Source organism: Vespa velutina, chromosome 2 (genome assembly GCF_912470025.1).
Source record: "Vespa velutina chromosome 2, iVesVel2.1, whole genome shotgun sequence".
Lineage (NCBI taxonomy): Eukaryota > Metazoa > Arthropoda > Insecta > Hymenoptera > Vespidae > Vespa > Vespa velutina.
Window position 1 is genome coordinate 2,897,400 of NC_062189.1, and position 5,000 is coordinate 2,902,399.

General features: G+C 36.4%; 1 long non-coding RNA gene across 1 annotated transcript in view; it reads right to left on the minus strand.

The window, feature by feature from the left end:
- Nucleotides 1-2,629: 2,629 nt before the first annotated feature.
- LOC124946377 overlaps nucleotides 2,630-5,000 on the minus strand; it is a 3,011-nt gene continuing 640 nt past the window's right edge. Inside the window, exons 1-2 of the long non-coding RNA XR_007100033.1 lie at nucleotides 4,870-5,000; nucleotides 2,630-4,116 (exon numbers count right to left, since the gene is read on the minus strand). The exon at nucleotides 4,870-5,000 is cut by the window's right edge and continues 640 nt beyond it. This is a non-coding gene — a long non-coding RNA (uncharacterized LOC124946377). The remainder of the gene's footprint in view (nucleotides 4,117-4,869) is intronic.

Genomic DNA, 5,000 nt, shown 5'->3' on the forward strand with positions numbered 1-5,000 from the left:
GACTTAACGAAAGATCCGAAAAAGCGATCTGAACTGACAAAATGGACCCATGAGCATCGATGCGTTTCATATAAGAGAGGATAAAGATGAGTGGAATGAGAAAGAGATAGAAGGAGAAGGAAGGAAGAAAGGTAGGAAGGAAGGAAGGAAGGGAGGGAGGGAGGGAGGGAGGGAGGGAAGGAGAAGCACGTACGCGTAAGACGTATACGTATCTTCTCTCGAGTCCTGTCAAAAACACGTGTCTAGCCAGATAAGTCCATTCCCTCTCGTAATTTCTTACATCAACGCGATGGAACAACAGCGAGGAAGACTCGTCTGGAGATTTCAAAATGCCGGACCTTTTATATCAACCTTTATTCTCTACTCTTATCTTCTATCCATCTTCTATCCTCTTTCTTGTTGTTTCTCAACTTATAAACTTTTTCATCTTAATCTCTCCCTCTCTCTCTCTCTCTCTCTCTTTTTCTTTCTCTCTCTCATCGAATTTAATAATCTTCTATTTCTAATAAAGATGAAACCCTTTGGGACGTATCAATTTTTCAAATACAATAGTATCTCCTATAAACTATAAATTTATATAAAGATAAAAGTTATTTCGAATAATAAAACAATCAATTTTTTAATATTAAATTTCTTATGTTTCCATTTAATTGTCATTGTCACAACGTATATACCAGTTCTACTACTAAAGTTGTTATAATCAAATATTACGTTGTTATGATCAAGAAGAGAGCAAAGTATATATAATCACATATGTACCCATATATACATATATATACATATATATATATATATACACACACATACGAATATGTATTTACGAGAGAAGAAAACATCTGTTGCTAAAAAACATTCCGTTCGGATATTAGGCTATTCGAATGCGGTTGACTCCACTATATTTCATTCACACATCGTAAATAATTAATTTGTCGGTTTACGTCAAAATAGATCATCATTTATCATCATCATAATCATCATCATCTTACAGAAAACAAACGATGTTGACAAATGCGATATTCTTACATCAGGGGTCCCCGACAACCGTCGCGACCCTCACTTGAAGTCTCGACATGTATGCGTATCTAACACGTGAATTTTTCACGGCCCATAAAAAAGGGTTGTTCGTCATCACTTTGCATCAACCATCTTTTCCTTACGTCGAATTATTTGTATAATAATACGATCATTTTATAATACGACGATTATATATATATATATAATTGATAATTAATTAATTAAATTTTGTTCTATTATTATCCTTCGATTTGAATCAAGAAGAAAACAAGATAGCGTTTTAATTAATTCAATGCAGGTATATTCCATATTATTTGATATCCTCTTCTTTCTTTCTTTTTTCTCCTTTGGTTTCTTTTTTTTTTTCTTTTGTTCTTCTTTTTTCCTACGCGATAATAACTTCCCAATGAAATTCGATTTTCGATATAAAGGAAACATTTTGATTTTCACGTTTGCTTCATATATATATATATATATATATATATATATATATATATATATATATATAACGTGTTTCGAATAATTCTATGCGTTTTCTAAGATTGACATATTGATAAAAACAATTAAAAATATTGATAACGTATGAAGATATTACTTTTCATTCGACTATCTATTTCTCATTCTCTCAATCGAACGTGCAGCTCTCAATTAAACGCACGCATCGATTATTCAAAATAATCACGTTGAACGTGATCGATAACTCTCTTGATGGGAGGAAGAAGAAGAAGAAAAAAAAGAAAGAAAGAAAAAAAAAAAAAGAAAAAAAGAAAAAAAAATTGCTCGATCCTTTCGTTCTTCTACGCGAGCAAAAGAGAGAAAATAATAATTATATCGATGAAATTCGAAGAGATTTTTCTTTTCTCTTATTTCCCGATGAGACACGATAGAACTTGACTAACCCGGTAGGAACTTTGATACGGTCGAACGTTACGGAAAGAAAAGAATTAAACTATCGAAAATCCCTAGGCGATCACCTTTCGCTACTCTCTCTCTCTCTCTCTCTCTCTCTCTCTCTCTCTCTCTCTCTCTTTTCATTCTTCTATCGTATCCCGATAACGATATAAAACATCTCGTAAAAGAAATTTGACAGGCAGCTGATGCGTGCTTAACTCTAGACACTAAAACATCTAGACTAACGCGCACACTTATATATAGACGCGTACAATATATATATATATATATGAAAGGAGAGAGAGAGAGAGATATCGATAGAGAGTTACTCTAAATATCTATTTGTCTATCTCTCTCTCTTTCTTTCTCTCTCTCTCTCTCTCTCTCTCTCTCTCTCTCTCTCTCTTTTTCTCTCTTTCTTTCTTTCTTTTTTTCTTTCTCTTTACTCTTATGTGGCAGCAAATTTAAAAGAAAAAGTTCATCTTCGTCTCTGTTTTTCTTACAACAAGTAGAGGCGGCCCACTATCGAACTGTTTTTCTTATTCGTCGAAGGTATCTCCCAGTATAATGGTCTGGCATGGTTACTCACGTCGATGTCGAAGGGGATGCTAGTGGTTCGATAGAAAATCCCGTGGGATGATCGTTTCCACGCGAGATCGCCGAAGAGCTTCTTCCTATCTTCCTCTTATTTCTCTAACTCTCTCTCTCTCTCTCTCTCTCTCTCTCTCTCTCTCTCTCTCTCTCTCTCTCTCTCTCTCTCTCTCTCGAACAGTTTTCTTTTCGTGGTTTACACCCTACAGTTTACGCGTATATCCGAGAAGGAAAGTTCCTCTGGTTGGAAGCGAAGAACCTCTTTTCTTCCTTTTCTTATCCCTCGTTTTATTTTGCCTTTTTCTTTTTCTTCTTTTTTTCTTCTTCTTCTTCTTCTTCTTCTTCTTCGTTGGACAGCTTGAGAATCCTTCGGGGAAAGGAAACGCATTAAAAGTTCGTAGACGAGCCGCGAGTCCCTTTTTCGAAAATTTTCTAATTTAACACGTGGGACTTAGAAAACAACTTTCCCTAACCCAATTCAAAAAGATTACGATGAATGTATCAATGTTTCACCAGACGAATATACATCTCTTATTTTACTTTTTTCTTCCTTATTTTTCTTTTCTTTCATTTATCTATTATTATTATTATTATTATTATTATTATTATTATTATTATTATTATTATTATTATTATTATTGTGATTATTATGACGTGGAAATAAAAAGAGAAAGGAAAAATAAAAAGAAGACGAATTCTTATAAAGGATTTATACGAAATTCCCTTTATACTTCTTTTCCCTTTTTTTTTTTTCTTCTTATTTTTTCTTCTTTTGTTCTTTTTTTTTCTCTCTCTCCCCCTGCCTCCATTAGAAACAGCGCTAATCGTCGTACCGGTCGAACCCCTCAGAAATGTGTTTTCCCTCCCCTTTCTCGCGAGAGGGTGGTTTATTTTGAGAGACTCGAGGGTGGAGAAAATCCTCTAGAAGCATCGTGGAAAATGCGAATATGCAGGTAACCCCACCCTGTTTCACTCTATCTATCTCTCTCTGTCTCTCTTTCTCTCTCACATTCCCTCTTTCCCTCCTCCATCATCCCTCAGAGGGATAAAATACTCTGGGAGCAGAGCAAATCCCTGGGGCATTTGCGGTGGCCGACCAGACCCAGCCGAAAACAGAGCTTCGAGAGTCCTGTAGGAAACGCGAGCCACGTACATCTACTGCTAGGTGGACGAAAAGAGAAAGACAGAGATGAGAAATAAAGAAAGAGAGTTGCTAGCGAAAAAGAGAAAAATAAAGAGAGAGAGAGAGAGAGAGAATGAAAAGAGGGTTGGTCGGACTGCGAGAGCCAGCCATTCCCATGTTTTTAATCACTTCGCACGCAGCCAATGGCGTGGAACGAGAGAAAAAGCAGGTTGGCCTCTCGAATGTTTGACGGGGTTGAACCGACGCTTTTCGCTCTCTCTCTCTCTCTCTCTCTCTCTCTCTCTCTCTCTCTCTCTCACTCACTCACTCATTCTAACTCGCATGTACACTCTTACACGTAGAGGGTTATACATACCTACGTAGTATTATATATCTATCTCTTTCTCTACGAAGATATTCCCAACGAGTCTGGATATTTCCACGCTTTCGTAATGCTTTATAGCCGTTATTAAGCGCTCCTGATAACGATAGAATACCTACGAAACGTTCGGCCCCATAAAGCGGATATTAAATAAAATATTATTCTTGGGGGACGGCAAGACCGTGTCGAATAAAAATCGTTCGATATATCGATTCTTCTCTCTCTCTCTCTCTCTCTCTTTTTCTATCGAGGGGAGAGCGAGAATATTGGCGAACGATCGACTTCGAGGATGAGGTGAGGAAATATTGGAGAAGATAGACTGATAGATAGAGAGTGTACGTTAAAGAGAGAGAGAGAGAGAGAGAAACACGCACGTATACAAACAAAAAATACACACACAAAAACACACAAAACACACACAAAAAAAACATACAAAAACATTGTGTATATATATATATATATATATATGTATATATATGTATGTTCATGTAATGCGCGCTACGTCGTTCCAAATTGGTTCGACCTCTGATACTCTTAGCCTGACCTTCGCTCCCGTTAATATAATCGTCGTCCGTCGCTGACGGTAAAACGGCAGCCCGTTGCTCTGTATTCCTTTTAATAATGCCACTCGATTTGTCTGTCACGTAGAACTCGAGACATTCGAGAGCACACACTTTCTTTTGTATGTTCATTAACTTTAACACGGAAGAGACCGGGAAATGGAATTAATAATAACGATAAGCACAACTTTTTCTAATCTTATCTCGTATACTCACTCATTTAATATCAATGAATTAATAGATCGATATCACATATACGATCGATAATAATCGACAATAAATGATTGTTTGTTTTTCTTAAAAATTACCTTTCCGATGATCGATCGAAATGAATCGAGTTGAATCGTGTACGTTGTTCGATCGGGAACACGAGAACGAAAGTAGGGGAGTTTGTATAAACTGAGAGATTGACATTTATGGTCTGAACTAATTATCCTGT